The sequence below is a fragment of the Carlito syrichta genome, unplaced genomic scaffold (assembly GCF_000164805.1).
Source record: "Carlito syrichta isolate Samal-C Ts95f unplaced genomic scaffold, Tarsius_syrichta-2.0.1 Scaffold310873, whole genome shotgun sequence".
Taxonomy (NCBI): domain Eukaryota; kingdom Metazoa; phylum Chordata; class Mammalia; order Primates; family Tarsiidae; genus Carlito; species Carlito syrichta.
This window is the reverse complement of record NW_007254969.1, coordinates 145338-166763: the sequence shown is the minus strand read 5'-3', so window position 1 is coordinate 166763 and position 21426 is coordinate 145338. Positions and strand designations below refer to the sequence as shown.

The window sequence follows — 21426 nt, the reverse complement described above, 5'->3', positions numbered from 1 at the left end:
AATGCCACATGCTTAAGCACATTTTTACAAAATTGAATTTGCTAAAAACCCCATTAAACATTCACGTACGTTTTATTTCTTTCCATTCCTTGCTAATTACTAAAGCATTTCCGTGTGTCAACATAAGTATTTTCTTTTCTCATCAGTCTCCTCTTCTGGCTCTGTTCCTTGAGTTGTGGCGCTGTTCAGTAATTTAACATCACCGTATTTTATCACTAGCACCATGAAGACAGACTTCAGAGCCTTAATAATAGGAAAGAAAGCACATACAGGAGAGAAACGCTTTCTCAAGTTTAATTTACAGGGAAGTGAATTCATATCGTTTCACTCATATTTGCATACTCTGGTTTTATAAAAGGTCTTTCTGTGTGGTTTGGGAAAGAAGAACGGCAGGACGCTCCTTCCCCTTCTTTCTTTCCTCCCCTCCCTCCCTTCCCCTCTTAGGAACATAGCCTGTGCCAGTCCCAGGACTTAGAGAGTCAAGGAACTCTGGAATAAACCTTCGGCTCCCAACCTAGAGCTAAGGGTCAGGGACATTCATGTCTACGTTAAATAGAAGATAACAATAAATACCATTTGTGTAGTGCTGTACATTACACAACATGTTTTTCACTACATTCATCTAATATACACCAAGTCAATAAACTCTTAAGGTATTAAATGTCTCTGAATTGAAGTTCAGAGCCGTTAAATAATTTGCCTATGTTTACACAGTTAAGAAGTAGAACCAGGAAGCAAACTTAGATCTCTGACTCCAGAGGTTCTCTGCCCTGCATTAATAGTTTTGTTTTTAGAAAGAAAGTACCAGCAACAAATTCATAAATGTATGTGTGCTTTCATTTTTTGTTTTTAAGGCTAAGTCTCTGGTTTAAGTAAAATACTAGGTAGTCAAGACTTATTGGATATCAAAAGTGTACATGAAAATGCTAGGAATGTACTGTAACTGAAAAGAATAATGTAAATATGTTTGTGAACATTAAAAAATATATATTTATGGATTAGTTACTTGTTCTTCTCCAGCAGGTCTTCTTCTTTATTGCTTTGAAATAAAATATATTTTAGGATTCATACTTTAAATCGACCATAAAATGTCTTGTCAAATGGCCATTTCACAAAATACTTTTGTGAGCCCAAACTACTTCTATGTATAAAGGTAATGAAGTGAACAGATTCAAGGTTAATTGCCACCTAGAGAAGGATTTATTTGCAAAGCTAGAATCCTAGACCAGTGCCTCCCTGAATTAGCCAGTCAACATTTACTATTCTAGGAAATCATATCAATTTTAACATTTACCTAAATATAGTACAATTAGCAAAGAAATTCTACTGGTATTATCAAACATTTACCTAAATATAGTACAATTAGCAAAGAAATTCTACTAGTATTATCAAACAAAATTAACACATTTCTAAACCAAATGTAAATTGCTTTTTGGATCATCTGCAGTTTGGAATTAATTATATGCTGGATCCATTACTGGCTAATCTAAATTTTACTATTTTGCTTGAAGAATTTTTATTTTTATTTTTTTCCTGGCATCAGGATTTATTGAGCATTTTACAGTGTCTAGGCACAAGAGAACACACAGAAGACAGTGGCCCTGCTCTGGAGGAGCTTACATTCTAAAGGGAAAAATCCACCTTTACAATGGCATTTTGTTTGGTGTTTTCTGCAAAGTACTGAGGAAATATTCTGTAGAGTGAGCTTTGGGTATAACTTAGCCCCATCATTATTTAGAGAAGAGAGGAAGAGAAAGAGGAAGGATTTTAAAGGCAGACAATGACAGACCATTCAGGGCAGGTAGGGTTTCAAGGGAGATAAACACAATCTCGTCGTCCACTAAGCAGAGATTCGCTGCAGGAAAGAGGATGAGAAACCGTCTGTGGGATGCAAGCCAGGGAAGAGGGATCCTAGACAAGGAGTGGAGCCAGGAAGATCATGCAGCCTTTCCCCAAGCACATGGCCACCGAATAGGAACGGTCGGTGGCAAGACAAGGCTGAAAGAGGAAGGTCATCTTGTGCACCCGACAAACAGAATAGGGATCAAAATCGAAGGCAGGCTCTAAGAGTATCAAGAAATTCTTAGAAACCAAAAGTGATTTGGAAGCACAAAACTTACAGTTAATGCTACCCAGTGCTTGATGGGCCAAGAACATTGTGGCGTCCTAAGTTAGAAAACGCCATGTACCAAAACTTTACATGGAACCTATTGCTCTTTCTGATCAACCTCCTCCTCCCCAGGAAAAAGAACTTGCCTTTTTCAGGGTGGGGAAGAGAAGGGAACATGGGGCATGGCTGGAAACCGTAGTTATATTAGTAGTATTTTTGTTGCTATGATAAACTCTGTGTTTAAACCTGGTAAAAGCCCATAAGCTGCCAAGAGAGAATAAGGAATAAATTTTCAAAAATGTACAATTTCCTTTAGAGAAGTTTCAGAACCAAAGGACTAATTTACACGAAAAGCTGTAGAGAAAGTAGTTGAAAAGTTCATTCATAAAACTTTTATTCCACTTACGTGAACTTAATACACGTGTTCTTAACAATTATTCTTGAATTGTTCATGAAAATTTCATAAGACATTAAACAAAGCTAGCCATCATCTCAAGTTATTTCCCCGTTAACTATTTTTACAGCACATGCGTGTTAGGCAAGTATCAAAAAAAAAAATCACAAAAGCAAAAAACCTAAAAAAAAGTTAAATACATGGGTTTTTTGTTTTACTGCTGTGCTTGACACACATGAAGTAATGGATTTCAAGCAGTTCACTTTTACTGCATCTTTGTTTTTACATTTGTTCTTAGGTTGCCAAAAACATTTAAATACAAATAAAATGAGTGTAGCAAAAATAATGAAAGCAAACAGCAAGTAACTTTACAAATAATGGAATGTGAACCGTTTCTGCCCTTATCCAGAGTAAATTGGGCCACAACTTTTGTCTAATGGACCACTCCTGCAACTATAGTCAAAGACGTGCACACGGAGACTGAGTATGCCACAGACACACGTGGTTCAGTATGTGGTATCCACTAGACACCTGTTTCCACCACAGCCTTGTAAGTGCTCCAAACCCTCAAGTACCCACAATTACTACACCTGTGGCTGGAACCCAATATCCCTTTAATTCCCCACCTGGAAAAACCAATATGTAGGCAGTTTTCTTTGCTAAGACATGGAAGCAGTTTTAACACTGGCCTTTGTGAAGCCACAATGTACCAAAAGTACTATGCCACACATTTATAACCTGTATAAAAATTCCACACCCCCATATCGGCCACCTCAAGATGAAAACTCGCTAAATATTAACTCGCTAAATATTCACTGGCTCTACTCCCCGAATATTAAACATTAAAAGCCACATGGGACATATAGAAATTCAGATAGAAGTAACATAAACCTGTCACAAATCGTAAACAAAAACTATTGGGGGGACAGCACGGATGACAAAGGATCTGTGTAAATTTCAGAACGAGGCAGACAACAGTTGGAAGGCCGGTTAATCCTCTCCGCCTTCTCCCGCTTCAGCTTCAGCTCCTTGGGTGTCCGATGTCCACAATGTCAAGGTGTCCCTCAGGAACTGCATGCTTAGTGCGCTGTCTTTGTGTGACTCTTCGCTTCAGGTGTCAAGTCCAGCAATGGCTTCATCGAAAGCTGTCTTCGCAAGAGAGCAGGCTTGCTCTGGGGAGTTCAGAATCCCGTAGTAGAACACAGGGAAGTTAAGGGCCAGACCCAATCTGATAGGATGTGTGGGTTGCATTTCCCTTTGGCTGACGCCAAAAGCTTCTCGGTGCGCTGGTTGTGACTGACCCACACTTCCTTTCTTGTCGTCACGAGCAGCAACCTCGGCTGAGTACCGGTAGTGGTCGCCTTCCATTTTCAAGGAGAAGACTTGGCTCTCTGCTTGAGAAGCCCTGGGGATCAGGAGCTTTTCCAAATGCGACAGCACCTTGCAGATAACGCTCAGCTGCGTCTCGATTTTCGCTCTGTCTTCTTGAGCCACGTGCTGGGTTTTTTTTCTCAGCCCCTTCCGTCTTTTGCTCAATACTTGAGACGACCCTCCCAGACGACCGACGGGCTCCCAGCCCAGTTTTATAGGCGACCGGGAGCAGATTCCTCTCCGCCGTGGACAGTTCAGCTCCTTGCTCAGTTCCGGACTTCATGCCGGCTGCCACGTCACCTTATGGCTCCGCCGGCTGGGCCAGCTTGGCCTTCGGCACCGGCTCATTCGTGTCCATGACTGATGCTCCGTGTCCGGAGCGGGTGGTGGCGGACGGCCCCGGGCTCAGCCGTCTCTGGGCGGCGGCGGAGGCAGCGGTGAGGCTGAGACGCTCGAGGGATTTTTCAAAATGTCTTATAGCTTTAAAATTTCAGAGAAGCCTCTCTGAATTTTTTCCAATCTACTTTCTTTCCAGGTCTCTTCATCTTCCGAGAAACTAAAGATCAAATTCGAGTAATGGTGGGAATTTCTTTCCATGAACCCATAGGTTCAACACGTGGGTGTGTCACGCAGTAGGACGAAGTCAGAGCATACATTATTAGCTGATATGATAATGTCTACCACGAAAACAAAACCGATATTCACTTACCTGCTCATTGCTGAAGCGGTTTGACTGTATCTAGTATATGATTTTATACTCACATGAAAAACTTTTATTTTCGCAGAACCTATCCCAAAGCAATCACCTCTCCAAGGCTACTGTTTATTTCCTGGTCCACAAACACAGCACTTAGCTATTGCTTCAGAGAATCGTACTGTGGAACATCTCCAGATCCATCCATCTTACAGGAACTTGAAACCTTTCATTCTAAAGCTTGAAATTATGTATGTGTGTATGGGTACCCCTAAAGAAATAAAGAAACAGAACAAGAGTAAAGAAGTACATGAATGGATTTTCCAAAAACTCAGAGTTTATTAAATTTGTTTTGTTTGTTTTCCTCGGGAAGAAATTGTTGCTCTGTCTGAAGAATTAAGTAGAGAAATAGTGTTTTGTTAGAGTGTGCAAACCTCACACTCTCTGCTATTCTTCAATTTCCTTTGTTTCTGGAGAACATCTAGATCCAAAAGCCCTGTAGACACAAAGTTCAGTTCAATTCTAAATGAAAATTGCCTTGGGCATGTTTGCCAGGTCATAGAAGCGGGTTGTTAAGGAAAGTCTTGACAATTAAAGTTTCTCTGCACAGATGTTTTCCAAGAAAGGGCAAGGAGGGAAGGAGAATAGATAGAAATCAAATCAAACTCCTCATTAAATCTCTGTAAAAATTTATTTCTGTTTCTTCACTAGCATATATGGAATTGTACATTATGCACCACACACACACATACACACGCATGCACATACTGAAAAGCTCATGAGTGATAGAATCTTATAGGCCCGCATTGAATCCCAGCCTTGTCATAAGATTTAGGAAAATTATTTCACCTTTTAATGTTTCAATGTTCTGATATATGGGGAACAAATTCTCCGGAGATTTTAAAGATTAAATGAGACAATGAATATAAGGGGCTTTGAAGTCATACAACCTGAGTTAGAATTCTGGTTTATACAATCCTAGGAAGTGATTACAAAGAAAAGCCACAAAACCTCAGACTCTTCATTTTTAAAAGCAGAAATAATAATAGTGCCCAATTCAAATGTACCAAAAGGAAAAAAACAAACAGCCCCATTAAAAAATGGGCAAAAGACATTAATAGACATTTCTCAAAAGAAGATATATGAACAGCCAACAGACACATGAAAAAATGCTCAGCCTCACTAATCATCAGAGAAATGCAAATCAAAACCACATTGAGATACCACCTAACTCCAGTAAGAATGGTCATCATTAATAAAACAAAAAAACAACAGATGATGGCGAAGATGTGGAGAAAAGGGAACACTTCTACACTGTTGGTGGGAGTGCAAACTAATTCGACCTCTATGGAAAACAGCGTGTCGATTTCTAAAAGATGACCTTCTATATGTCCCAGCAATCTCCCTTCCGGGAATATAACCAGAGGAACTCAAATCATTCTACAGAAAAAGATACCTGCACACATGTTTATTACAGCACCATTCACAATAGCAAAAACATAGAACCAACTACCCTGCTCATTGAAAGTGGACTAGATCAAAAAATGCGGTACATATGCAGAACGGAATATTACACAGCCATAAAGAAGGACAAAATTATGGACTTCACAGCAACTTGGATGCATTTAGAGTTTATCATACTCAGTGATCTGTCACAGAAACAAAGAACAGAGTACCACATGTTCTCACTCATAAGTGGACCCTGAACATCTAGCATAATACTACAAAAGGGGGGGGGAATTGACAGTAGCAGAACATTGCCAGGGGAGGATGGGGGGCACATAACATCAATAAGGGTGCCTGATCCTAATTCAGACAATGTGAGGTCCAGTGGGAGATCCAAAACTTCACCTGTACTTAAACCACTTATGTCTGCAATCCTAACTTGTGTCCCACAACTTTATAAAATAAAATTAAATTATAATTGAAAAAATAGTGCCCATCTCATAGGTTTATTGTGAAGACTAAATGAGATAATGAATAAAGGTCTTAGTCCAGTGCCAAGACACAGCGGGCATTCATGAAATGACCATTGTCTTGTTACCTTTCCCTTCGGTTTCCAAATACTATCTTGCAATTCTTCTTGAACATTCTATCAATTTAACTATCAAACTCTCCATTATTAAAATTTAGGAATCTAGGGCAAAATTCTTTTTAAACTTCATTCAGAAGAATGGAACTTTGTAATGTGCCTATTTGAAAATGATTTTGTTTAAACAGGTTTGTAAAGGTATTTTCCTTAAAAAAAAAAATAAAACTTTTACCAACATTTTTTTTAGAAACAAACAAAAAAACACATTAAGTGTAAGAAGAAAAGGAATATAAAAGATTTCCATATCCAGAATTAATTGTTGTCAACATCCTGGCAGGTTAACTTCTATTTCTTTTTTCTTCATTCTAAAAAAAACTACTCTATTCTTTTTGAAAAGATGGCATATACTAATCATAAAGGATCAAACAATCCAGAAAACTAAAAGTTTTTAAATTACTTTTAAGTCCTACTACCCAGATATTGCATTATTTTTATTAGAAAAAGGTAATTCCAGATATTTTTTATATAACCACAGATGAATGGATGGATGGATGGATAGATAAATGGATGGGCAAAATTTTTTAAATTAAATTATATTTCCCTTGAATTTTATAAAAGAAAACAAACAAGTAAATTAGAGGAATTCGTCATATTCAAATAATATATTTCTGCACAAGAAATATTATTTCCTAAAAGAGTTTTTTAAGTTTTATGTAGGGGCTGAGGGAGACAAAAATAATATAAAATATCAATAAAATCTGTCATATTAGAAACCCTACAGTTATCAATTTTAGTCCATATCCACTGATGTTATGCTTTCAAGAAGAAATTAATAGTCTTCTTTCCTTCACTACTCCTCTAGTCTCTCAAAAATTATTTAGTTCTTTTTTAAGAATAAGTTTTAAGAATAGACCGTTGTTTTACTAGACTCTGGTGTGGCCATGTGCTCTTTGAGCTATAGCTGTTACCATGTTTCCTGGTTTTGGCCCCTTTCCCTACCTTGGGGAGGGGAGTCTCCTCTCTCTCTCTCTCTAACTTACTTTTTAAATAAACTGTATTTTCCAATAGTTTATTTTACAATTTAAAAAAGAATAAGTAGTATAAGTGCTATATTTGTATCCAATATTAGGAAAAGTATTACATTGTCAAGATTTAGCCACATTTGTCTTTTCTTGTTACTACAATGCCTCAATTATTTTGTGTTGTTATATACTTAAATTAATTCAATGCTTATCCACAAGTCTTTTTGCTATGCTTCCTGTATTCATGAATTTTTTTTATTCAACTCTTAACTCGTTAGATTTATTTGTCAAGATATTTTTTTCAATAATGCTGTGCTTCCCAAATTGTATTATGTTTGATATTGTATGTCTCCTACCTTTATTTCAGAATGCCATTTTGGCTGGGTATAATTCTGGTCACTTTTACCCAACGTGTTTATTAGTCGGTTTTTCTTCTGGCTATAGAGAAGTCTAAAGTCAACCTCCACCTTTTCCCCCTTGCAGGTAAATTGTTTTTTATGACTGAATAAGGAATTTTTCTTCATCCTTTTATTCAGGAAAGAAATATTTACTAGGCACCCACAATTTGGCAGACATGGTTCTAGGTACTGTCGATATAGCAAAATAAAAAAATAAAACCAACAACAAAAATAAAAAAACTCCCTGTCTTCATGGAGCTTGCATTATAGTGGAAGCTTGAAGTTTAATAATTTAATCAAGATAAGGCTTGATCTTAAGTATTAAATTAACTAAGAACACAAGATGCTTCTTTCGTTTTCAGGTTTTTTGTTTCTAATTTACTTGATTAGTTTGGCTCCTTATTTTATCTTCTTAGGTATGAAACCTCTTTTCATTTCATCTGTCATCTCATCTTTGAGCATTTGTCTTATGTAATACTGATTCTCATTAAGTTGTCTTATAGAAGCCAGCATTTATAAAGATTTTCTTCCTGTTCCATTAGGTCGTATTTGCATTTAGTTTGAACTCTGTGTTTTGTATGCAATGCATGATGTTATTGTGCTATGGTATTTTTGCATAGTTTCCATTCCATTTTGTTTCAACTTACTCATTCTCTATCTCCTCTGAAATTTCATGGGATATTCTATACTAGAATTCTCTGCTTCTAGTTGGGTAGAGGATTGCACACCATTCCAGTGGGGGAAGACCTTCAAGCTTTGAATTATGTCTTGAATTGATGTAAAGCTCCAGAGTCCTTCTTCCCATAAAAGAGAGAGAGGCCGTGATTGTTTATTTTTCATCACCATCTATCTCTCTTCAGCAGCACTTCCTGCTAATTATTGATCAGAAGGAGGAAAAGCATACTCATTCTGTTTCTTTCTAGTTTTAGCAATATTGGGCAAAATCATATTTAGTCAATTCAGGAGTTCAGCCTCTAGGATTTGGAGTGTGATTAGGAACATAGCCCTATTAGTCATCTTTACTAATCTACAGAATCTTTTCCCCTCTGAGTAACAAAGTTATGGAGTTTTTTGCTTAGGTCAGTGGTTTTTAAGTTTGGTTGCACCTATGGAGCTTTAAAAACTCCTGGTGTCTAAAGAGCCTGCAGTTCAGACTGCACTCCAGACCAATTAAATCAAAATCACTGGGGGGAAAAAAATCTCAAACATTATTCTTAAAACTCCCGAGGTAGTTCAAATTCTTGAGGACTGCAAGCTTAGGTAATACTTCTTTTGGTTGTATGAGATTTAAACGAAAACAAAAAAAATATGTGCTTACTTTGTGATATGCTTTGGGAGAGAAATTCTATGAAATGATTTTAATTTGTCATCTTCTTAATCACTTCTTAACAGGAAACTGAAGAGTTCTCAATAACTATTTGCTAATTGCTTAAGTTCCTTTTATGTGAATGATACAGTCCTCTGAAATTCACTTCTGCCTTTCACTCAACACACACCTATTTTTCACAGGAAACAAAACAAAATCTTCTCTCTTCTATTCATGGATTATAGAACAATCCTCAGTTGAATAAGTAGTACAATTGCTATAGTTATATTGCATTAAGAAAATCATAAATTTATTTTAAATTTATTTGTTCAGCAAACATTCGTGAGGTTTTAAGTCCTATTTCTTCTCTTCAACATCTTGAGTGTGTGTGTGCATGTATGTGTGTGTGTTTATGTGTGTGCTTTATGCCCACATGTATACTGGTAAAAGAGAAATGATGGGACTTCTGGAGATGCCTATACTAAACACGTGGACAGGAAAAGAGGATCCAGTGAAAGTGACAAAAAGAAGTGAGAGAACTAAGAGAACAGCTGGATTCAACAGGGTCCAAACTTCCAAAGGGGAGAAAGCATGTCCAAACTTCATTTTATACCTTCGGTACCAAAGATGGTGGCTAGCACAACTCGGGTAATTGCTATGCATTTGTAAAGTGAATGAATGAGTTAATGAGTGAATAAGAGGGAAATATAGTATCACAGCTGTCAAGAGAAGAGTAGCAAGTCATATTTAAGAGTCATCCTTAGCCGGGCTCTGTGGCTCAGCCTGTAATCCCGAGCCTTTGGGAGGCTGAGGTGAGTGGATTGCCTGAGCCCACGGGTTCAAGACTCGCCTGGGTAGGGAGACCTCATCTCTACAATAAATCAAAAATGAGCTGTGCGTGGTAGCACGTGCCTGTAATTCCAGCTACTCGGAAGGCTGAGGCGGAAGGATCGCCGGAGCCCAGCAGGCGAGGCTGCAGTGGCCAGTAGCGGCCACTGCACTCCAGTCTGAGTGACCGAGTGAGACTCCAACTCAAAAAAAAAAAAAAAGAGTCATCCTTAAATTGACTATAGGAGCTATTATGTTTGATCATTGGGAAATCATAGAAGGGGCCTCTTGTTAGCAAGAAGGGAAGGCAATGAAAAAGTGGAGGCAGTGAAGACAAATGCCTTTCTCCAAAAGTGGACAAAGAATAGAAAGTAAGTGATAACTCAAGAGGCAAACATGCTGCAAGAAAGATTTATTTTAAAATTGTGAATACTTAGACTTCTGGTTTCTGGTTCCACATGAAAGGAGCTGGGAAGTTGCCTTTCCATTCCAACTACAAGTAAAAGACTGAACAGAGGGGAAAAAATCAACAACTCTTCTTGGACCCAGAAGAGAGGTGAGGACGCAGAGGAAACTGCAGTCCCCAAGACTGGAGAGACAGGAGAATACAGAGAGCCATAGCTTCATTGGAGCAAAGACTCACATGCAGAAACTGCCATGGGAACCAATAATGGGATAGGAAAACTTGAACTGTAGTTAACAAATTGCTCAAGGCTTGACAGAGACAAGTCTGAGGGTTAACAATTCCGGGGGGTGAGGGGCAGGTCTTGGAGAGGCCCTCACATTTTCATGAGTTTTACCTCCAGGCTCTTGACCAGGTTCTCACAGTGAACTAGAGAGGGTTTTGGCCCCCTCTAGCCATCCTGCCCCACCTAAGGGAGGAGAAAGAAGCTGAGAAGCATTTTGTGAGCTTCACAGTCCGGAGGCATAAGCTCACTTAAAAAGCGAGACCTAGTCACAGTTCTACAGGATGCTCTCCCTCCCCCGACTCCTTACCACTACATTATAAAGGCATATGGGCAGAAGTTCCTTTTACCCAGTACATCATGTCTGACTCTTAAGAAAAAAATTACAAAGGTAAACTAAAAATCAAAGAACACAGTTTGAAGAGACAGAGGAAGCATAGGAACCGAACATTGTAGAGATGCTAGAATTACCAAAACCAGGAATTTAAAACAACTATAATTAATATGCTAAATGCTCTAATGGATAAAATAGACAGTATGGAAGAACATATGAGCAATGTAAGGAGAGAGATTAAAATTCTAAGAAAAAAAACGCTAGAGATCAAAAATAGAAGTGAAGTGTAACAGAAGTGAAGAATTCTTCTGATGGGCTTGTAAGTAGACTGGACATAGCTGAGGAAATAATCTCTGAGCCTGAGGAAATATCAGGAGAAACTTTCCAAAGTGAAAAGCAAAGACAACAGACTGAAAAAACAGCAAAGACTATCCAGGGACTGTAGGGTAACTACAAAAGGTGTAACATACATGAAATGGGAATACCAGGAGAAGGAAGAGAGAAAAGAACAGGAAAACTATTTGAAACAGTAACTGAGAATTTCCCCCAAGTTAATGTCAGATAGCACATCAGGATTCAGAAAGCTCAGAGAACACCAAGCTTATAAGTGCCAAAAAAATAATTTTTTTTTAATAAAAAAAAGCAAAACAACTTACCCATAGAAGAACAATAAAAACTGCATCCAGGGCTGGGCTTGGTGGCTCAGTCTGTAATCCCAACACTTTGGGAGGCCAAGGCGAGTGGATTGCCTGAGTCTGTGGGTTCGAGATCAGCCTGGGCAATTTGGCAAGACCTCATCTCTACAATACAATAAAATTAATTAGCTGGGCATAGTAGCACACGCCTGTAGTTCCAGCTACTTGGAGGGCCGAGGTGGAAGGATCGCCTAAGCCCAACAGGTCAACTCTGGAGCACTTATAAGCTTGGTGTTCGCTGAGCTTTCTGAATCCTGATTTGCTATCTGACATTAACTTGGAGGAAATTCTCAGTTATTGTTTCAAATAGTTTTCCTGTTCTTTTCTCTCTCTTCCTTCTCCTGGTATTCCCATTTCCTGTGAGTCTAGCAGGTTGACTCTGGGTTGCCACAGCCCTCCAGCCTGGGCAATGGAGTGAGACTCCAACTCAAAAAAAAAAAAAAAAAAAGAACTGCATTCAACTCCTCAGAAAATGGTGCAAACAAGGAGAGAGTAGAGTAAAATACGTAAAGTGTTGACAGGAAAAAAGAACACCAAGCTAAAATTCTGTGTTTTGTGAAATTATCCTTTAAATATGATGGGAAAATAATGACATGACAAACAAAAATTGAGAGGATTTGTTTCCAGTAGACCTGTCTTTCAGGAAATGTTAAAAAGTTCTTTAGAATGAAAGAAAACAATATAGGTCAGATAATAATAAAATTATGTCTGTTTATGTTTATATCATATATATGCATATATATGTAAAATGAATGATAGCAATGATAAAAAACACAAAAAGAAAGAATTAGGATGATTTTGTTATTATAAGGTACTCATACTAACCATAAAGCAGCAGTGTCATTTGAAATGGACTTGGATTAGTTGTAAATGTCTATTGCAAAAACTCTAGGGTTCCCACTTTAATAGGTAAATAAGTATAACTGATATGCTAAGAAAGGAGGGAAAATTGAATCAAATGAAATGCTTATTAACAATACAAGAAACAAAAAAAAAGAGTAAAAGAAAAAAGCAAGAGGAACAAAAGCAACAGATTAAAAAATAATAACAAAAAAATTCATAAAGCCAAAGATAGCCAGAGTAAATGTATTTTTTAAAAGACTCATCTATATGTTTCTACAAGAAACCAACTTTAAATATAAAGATACATTTATATGAAAAGTAAATGGATGGAGAAAAATATACCATGCTAACATGATGCAAAAGAAAGCTGGAGAAGTTACATTAATTTCAGACAGAGAAGAATAAAACAAGGAAAGTTATCAGTGATAAAGAATGGTGTTGCATAATAAGAGTGTAAATTCAAGAAAACAGAACAATCCCTAACATGTATCAGACTTTGTGAGGCAAAAAAAAAAAAAAAGATAGAACTGAAAGGAGAACCAAATGAATCTACCACCCTAGTTGGAGACTTCAACACTCCCCTATCAGAAACGGACAGATTGAGCAGGCAGAAAAATGTCAGGACATACCAATCAACTAGATACACAACTAGACACATCTACAGATGACATCATCCAGCAACAGCAGAAGACACATTCTTCTCGGACTCACATGGAACATTCACCAAGACAAAACACATCCTGGGCCCCAAAACACACTTTAACAAATTCACAAATATGGAAATTATACAATGACTGTTCTCAGACCACAGTGAAATTAAACAGAATAACAGAAAGAGAACTACACAATACCAAAATCTTATTAAACAACCCATTTATAAATAACACATGAGTCAAAGAGGAAATCTCAAGAGGATGCTGTGGGGAGTCTTGCTATGGGGGGAGGTCATGCATGTGAAGGGGCAGGTAATTTAGGAGAAATCTCTGTTCCTTCTTCTTGGTTTTGCTGTGAAGCTAAATCTGCTCTAATGAAATACAATATTTTGAAGATTTCTTACATAAAAAAGTTGTACAGACTTGAGTGTATTTTGTGCCAAGAGAAAGACCCCGGTGGACGGGAAGTGATGAGATGGGAGCGTGCTCCATCCATTAAAATTCGTTGTGTAACCAGCAATATTCCTGTTAGGACTATAGTAACATGTTAACTATATAGAGACAAAAGAAAAATTAAGCAGGGATTTAATCTGGTTTTTTGTTTGTTTGTTTGTTTGCTTGTTTGTTTTGAGTTGGAGTCTCACTCTGTCGCCCAGACTCCCAGCCACCGCAGCCTTGACCTGCTGGGCTTCGGCAATCCTTCCGCCTCAGCCTTCCAAGTAGCTGGAACTACAGACGTGTGCTACCACATCCGGCTCATTTTTGGTTAATTGCAGAGACAAGGTCTCGCCAAGTTGCCCGGGTGGGTCTCGAACCCGCAGGCTCAGGCAATCCGATCGCCTCAGCCTCCCAAAGTGCTGGGATTACAGACTGAGCCACCCAACCTGGCCTAATAGGTTTTTTTAACTGTAGAATTTATCAAAGCTTTTAATATGTATATTTTATAATGTGCCTTATAATTGTCTCATTAGCAATATCTCCAAACTTATTTGACTATGGAATTCTTTGTTTTAAAGCATCTTAAGGGACTAGTGTTGCATACAACATGCTTTGTAAAATATGCTTTAAAGTAAAAATCCCTTCAGAAAGCCTGCATCCAACTTATCTTCCTCTTATTTGATGTAAGCATTATTTTTTTTTTTAGATTAGAAAATATAGCCTATTTAGAAAGTAAATTTGAGAAAGAGCGAGAGAAAGAAGAGTCACCTCCCCAAGGCAGGGGAGGGGACCAAACCCAGGAAACATGGCCTGGCCATAGCACAGTAAGGCAGTGGCTGCATTATTTTTAAAAAGCTCTTTTAGAAATTACTGGTATCATTTTACTATTTTTCTATTGCAAATAGGTAACAGTTGATTTTCATTTATAATTTGAGTAGGATTCAAGGGACAGGATTGAAGTCTCATACTTTTAAGGGTCAGAACTGGATTGGAATGCTGTTCCACCACTCATTAGCTGGGCAATCTTGTGCAACTTATTCATGAGACCAAACTCCCTAAACCTACCATATCACCACAGACTATAATCAACTTTGCAACAAGTACAGTAGTGAATTAGGAGTATAGTTACAAGGGCTATTTCCACAAATCTCTGGAGAGGATTACAGCATAAACATGTAGACAGAACTAACAAACATGCAGTCAAATGAAATGCCTAGAAAAACCAGCAGGAGAAAGAAAACATATCACAAAGTGATTTGTGAGAGAGAGAAGTGTCACAGATTGTGCTTTACACTTAAAGAATGGGCAAGAGCATGAGGCATGCGGTAGACAATAAATGATGAATAGTTAATTAATTTGGTCTGGTTCACAGAGCAATCTAAACTTTGAGGGAAAGCAGACATTCCTCCTCCTTGCTGCTGTTTCTTGTTAAAATATCAAGTTGCTTTGTAAAAAATGCATTCTAAAAACGATGAAGTTAAGCCTCTGACCGGCAAGCAAGCTGATTGGACGACATAGAAGGGCTTGGGGTCATATCTGGTTTTATCTCACATGAAAGTGAATGTGGCACAAGGATGCTCTCCAGTCATATGGAACAAAGAGAAGACAGTAGCGTCAAGTTGAGTGACTAAAAACATGGGCATTGACGTCCTGAGTTTGATTCTGGCTCTTGCACTCAGAAGCTATGTGAGCTTTGTCAAGTAGCTTAACATCTCTAAGTACCAGGCTCTTCATTTGTATAGTGGGCATACACATACAGGCTATTAGAGTTGTTTTGAAGATTTTGATAATGTGTAAATGCGCAATGTTTGACTCATATTTCTGTCTTCCTATCCCTCAAAGTTAACTTCCAATGAATGGTAGCTATTATCAATATTGTATGTGATACTGTTTACATTGTAAATATATAGGTTTTGGGCCCAGTCAGATCTGGATTCAAATCTTACTTCTGCCACAAATTGTGTGACCTCAGAGAGTCACTTAGCTTTTCTGAACATCATCTTTATATTTTAAATGAGTACGATAATATCTCCCTCTTTAGCAACAATGAAGGCTAAATAAAATAATGTATATAAGGTATACCTAACACGTGGCAGGCACTCAACAAATTCCTTTTCTACCACTTGCCCCAGAAAATGTCTACATTTTTACCCTGGAATCCTTCACATTGTGATACCCAAGTTATTTTTCCAGGGTCAGCTCCCAACACCCTCCCTCCCTGCCTTTTTTATTCCCTTTTCTCCTTTCTTCTTCCTTTCCTTTTTCTAATCTCTCTCCCTGAGCCCGTAAACTCCCACTCTTAGAAGAGGGATTATATTGAAGAAGTAGCCCCTTTTGAGATTCTAACCAAAGGAAAAGAAAGTCCTCCATCTGATCTTGAGAATTAAGTAGAGTCAAAATCTTTTCTCATATCAAGGCTCATAGTCACCCCAGAAAGCTGAGCCATAAGTATCCTGCAAATGTCAAAAAGTCACAAGGCTTTCTTTCGGTGTGTCGTTTAGACTAGTTAGAGCAGCATCCGGACTCTCCAGAGTTGTCTCCCTTGCTCTGCAGAATTGAGGACCCGGGCAGAAGCCTGAGTAGGTCAGGGAGATGCGAGAATTTATGCCTAAGAGGAGGTCAGAGGATCTAATAGGAGCTTTGTGAGTTTGATTTTGGTACTGAGAGTCGGAGGGCCACTGAAGGTTTCAAGAAGAGAAACACGATCAGATTGGTGTTTGAGAAAAATGGAATATGTGTTATTGTTTAGAGGAGGGTAAGGCTAGAGGCAAGAAGACTTTTTGTCGTTGTCCTTTTAACCATTTTTAAATGTACAATACATTGGTATTAACTACATTCACAATGCTGTAAACCATTACCACCATCCATTTCAAAACTCTTCCATTACTCCAAACAGAATCTTTATAACCATTAAGCAATGATTTATTCTTCTCTCCTCCAGTTCCTGGTAACCTCTAATCTACTTCTTATCTCTGTGAATTCTCCTAGATATTTCATATAAGTGGAATCATGCAATATTTGCCTTTTTGTATCTGGCTTATTTTACTTAGCATGTCTGCAAAGATAAATGTTGTAGCATGTCTCAAAATTTCATTTTTTTATGACTGAGTAGTATTCCCTTGTATGGATATGCCACATTTTATTTATCCATTCATCTGTTTATAGAAACATGTTGTTTTCACTGTTTGGTTGTTGTAAATAATGCTGCAAGGAGCACTGGCATACAAGTATCTGTTTGAGTCCCTATTTTATTTTTTATTTTTGAGGGGGATACACTAAGAGTGAAATTGCTGGATCATATAGTAATTCTATGTTTAACTTTTTGAGCACCCACCAATCTTGCCCCATTTTTATTATCCCCTGCCCCCAGCAATGTATGAGGGGAAAAAAAACTCTTCTGGGAAAATTTAATTCACAAATTTTCTGTGGGTATGGCTAAGAATAAAGATGAAGGGAAATATCTCAGGTGTATAAGATAAGAGTAAATAAAACTTGGTGGTCAACTGTGCACTTCTGTGTATAAGAATGTCTGGGCTGGGTGCAGTGCAAGGACTAAATTTGAGGAGAGGGAGAAATCCAGCATTTGTCCCGTGTTTTAAGCTTAAGCTACTGAGGAAGATGACAGTGGAAGTTACAGAGAACTGGTAAGGGTAGAAAAAGAGATGAGGAGCTAATGTTAAGTCCGTCTTAGACCTACTGACTTTGAAGTGTTCATAAGGCTTATAAGTAAATCCATTTGGGTGTTCAGTAGAGAGATTTGAGATATAGACAGGGAACTAATTAATAGAGCCTCAAGTAGAATTTCTTGCAAGGAACATGGGAAAAATCACAGAAAGTCAAGAGCACCAGGAAGAGTGAGTGTGAAACACTGAGTGTTTCAGCGATGGGGGGAAAAAGACATGAGACAGAAAGAAATCAGGAAAAGGACATGTTAGAGATTTTCCAAGGATAAGGAAGAACACTGTCCATGGTCTTCCACATCAGTGACTCTCTTACTAATATTCTCAACTCTCCTACCCTATTGTCCTTAATCACACCCAGCTGGCAAACCTTCTCCCTGAGTGAATCCAGTAGTCTACTTTCTAGAATCCTTGAAGAGAAACCATATGTTGTGTAGGCGTTCCATTATAAATTCATGGCTACATACCTCAGCTGAACCCTCAACACAGATTTATCCTTATTTAATCTCATTCTTCAGTGTCTGCTTAGAACATTCAACTCCTTCCAACCTCCAACCTTTAATTCCCACCCCAACCCTGTCTATTCTCCACAGAAGTTAGCCTCAAACTGTGTTTGGTGCCTCTTATTTTATAGAGAAAATAGAACACATCAAAAGAATATCCATTCTTTCCTGCTTCCCATTAGGATAATGGAAGTAGTGGCTTGCTCTGATCTGAGCCAACGTCTCTATCTTTGCTCTGGAGATCTCATTCCCATTCCGTTGGTTCCATTGTCTCCAGCTTCTTTGTCATCCCGATGCCTTCCTGCCAGTACTTAAATATACTCATGCCTATAAGTAAACTCATATGGGTTCCCTTCAAACTCCTATTCCCTCCAGCTACCACTCTTTCCCCTCCCTGTCACAACCACACTCCATGAGAGAGCTGTGCACATTCACCATATCCACCTCCTCCTTTTCAATCCTAGGTTCGCTCATTTTACTCAAGTTGTTCTAGATAAGGTCACCAATGACCTTCCAGTTGATAAATTCAATAGATATCTTTCAGTCTTATTTTTCTTGAAATTTTTGATCACTTTCTCCTTCTAGAAACTCACTTTCTCCTGGCTTTGTTCTTCAAATGAAGATTAACATTGCTCCTCTACTGTACTCTTAACAGATCTGCCTCCTACTTTAATAAGATAGATCCCATCTTCCTCTAACAGCTACTGCCCTTTCTCATTCCCAGTCCCAGTTGAGCGTCTTGAAAGAGTAGTCTCAACTCTTCTCCTTCCCATTATATTTTAATCTTTACTTTATCTCTTACAGCATAAGACACTGTCAACCATTTATCTTTTTTAAAAATTCTACTACTTTGACTTTTAAAACAAACAAACAAGCCGAGTGCAGTGGCTCATGCCTGTAATCCCAGCATTTTTGGAGCCTGAGGCAGGAAGATCGCTTGAACCCAGGAGTTTGAGACCAGTCCGGGCAACATAGCAAGACCTTGTCTCTACAAAAAAAAAAGTCAAAAAATTAGCCAAGCATGGTGGCACATACATATAGTCCCAGCTACTTAGGAGGCTGGGGCAGAAGGATCACCTGAGTTCAGGAGGTCAAAGCTACAGTGAACTGTGACCATGCCACTGCACTCCAGCCTGGGCCACAGAGTGAAACCCTGACTCAAAAAAACAAAAACAAAAATGAAAACACAGCCATTTCATTCTTCTCTGGCCTCTACTCTTGCCTCAGTTTTTCGCCTTCCATTATCTTACTTGTTAGTAGTTCCCTAGCACTACGTACAGTGGCGACTATGAGAGTGCATCTCCCATAGGGTTGTTATAAACATTACATGAAATAACACAGCTATGACTCAGTTTTTGGCTGATTGGTTCCCTGAAGAAGTTGAGCCTGATGTGGCCAACTTCTTGATTTTTTTTCAAGAAAGCCCAAAATTCTATCTGCAACCTCTGACCTAGGGTATTTGGATAGCATTGTCGATGATCCTCGTGTGCACCTCAAGGTTACAAGGACCATTCCAGTGGGCTCATCTTGATTGTACCCCCAAGTGCCTTGCACGGTGTCCAGCACAGCAATATATACTGAATGGCTTGACTGCATGGACATCTCCTTTTATGGTTAAATTTCTTCACTGTTATTCAATCTAATGGCTGGCAAAACATGTTTGTTTCATTTTTAGTTTCTGCTAAAGGTCTGCTACTGGTGCTTCCCAGCTGTTAAGTGTTGCTATTCTTATTTCTTTGCTTTAAGGTTTGTTTCAAGTATGCTGGATACTTCCTGCTCGTCCAGACGCTGATCATCACACTCCTTCAACTGTCTCATCATCCCTTTTGTTTTCTGGAACCACATTTTTCTACAATATTACATTCCCAGTGCATAGAAAATGGTTTCACAGGCTAAGTCCAGCATTGTTTCTTTCTCATGGGGCAGCTTTCTCACACTGCATAGCATAATAATGAGGTGAAGATGGTTGTTTCTAATATTGCATCCATTCTTTCAAAGGTAAGACATTGACAGATCATTGAGAGCAGACCTGTGTGCCTGGCATAAGGAAGAAGAGGAAAAACACAACCTTTAATTTCAAGGCCAGTAAAGCAGATGGTAATAGTATAATGTAATATGTCTTGTTTTTATTTTATTTTGGGGGGACAGAGGCTATGGGTGGCTCATATTTCCAGTTGGAGGACTCCTTTGGTCTTATAAGACTGAGAATGAGTTGGAATTTGGCATCCCTATCCTTTCTGTTCCTCTCAAGATGTTTTCGAACAGCAACTGCTTTCTTAATTAAATGGTAGAGGTCCTCAGGAAGATGGAGAGCAAGTTCTTTGGACTTAAGGATTCTCGAGATTTTATTGCCTGTCGCAAAATGTGTGTGCAACAATACCATGTGAGTCTCTCAAGATCACACCAATTTGTGAAGGAGTCAGGCCCTTCTTGTCCAGTTTGTAAATCTGCTCCTAAACATCATCAGACGTCAGTCAGCCAAGTGGGAATGCTGCAGTGACACATGTGTTACAAAGAGAAGGAAACACATACTTTATAGGAGAGGCAGTTGGCCAAGTGGTTAAGGACACCGGTTCTGGAGCAGACTTCCCAGGTTCCAAGTTTGGTATGACTACGTATGAGCGGTTAGAGCACATTATTTAAGATCCTTGTGGCTTGGTTTTCCCATCTATAAAATGGGGTAGTAAAAGAATCTACCTCATAGGACTACTATAAATATATAAGCAAATTAATATGTATAAAAGACTTAGAACAATGTCTGGCATTAAGCAAGCAGTCCATAAATGTTATCCGTGACTACTGCACAAGGTGCACTCAACCCTATGTGTGTGGTGGGTTATGGAGGTAGCTAGGTAAAGAGGAGTAAGGTCAGGAAGATTTTTCTGAGGTAATTATTGATTCAGGTCTTGAAGATTTCTTCAACAAATATTTACTGGGCATTTACTATACACCAAGTACTAGAAATTTAAGTGTAAAGGAATAGGAGCTGGAAACAGAAGGAAAACTTCCCAGGCAGTGCAGACAGCAGGTTCAAAGTCACAAAAATGTTAGGAATCAAGGCGAATTATTAGAAGTACAAAGAGTTCTATGTGACAGAGAACAGGGAGGAGATGAAGAGGATGAAGAGATGGCAACAAGTAAGGGTTACAGTGGCAGAGTATGGGCAGTCTTGTATGTCATACTGTGGCATTTGTAATGTATCCTATAAACACAAGGGCCTAAAGAAGGGTTTAATCAGGGAGTAATGTGATCAAATGCGTGTTCTTAAAACATGACTCTAGTGATAGTATTTATCTGAGCCAAGTCAGTTTTCTTTAGGAAGTGAGACCTGCCTCAAAACTCCTTATGGGGGAGGTGTGGGACAGTTCTCTATGCAAACCAAAACTGATGGATTTTTAAATAAAAGCACTTCAAAATTAAGAAGTGCGAGTGAATTTTC

General features: G+C 38.5%; 1 pseudogene; it reads right to left on the bottom strand.

The window, feature by feature from the left end:
• Positions 1-3494: 3494 nt before the first annotated feature.
• LOC103270944 lies at positions 3495-4262 on the bottom strand (annotated as a pseudogene).
• Positions 4263-21426: the final 17164 nt, after the last annotated feature.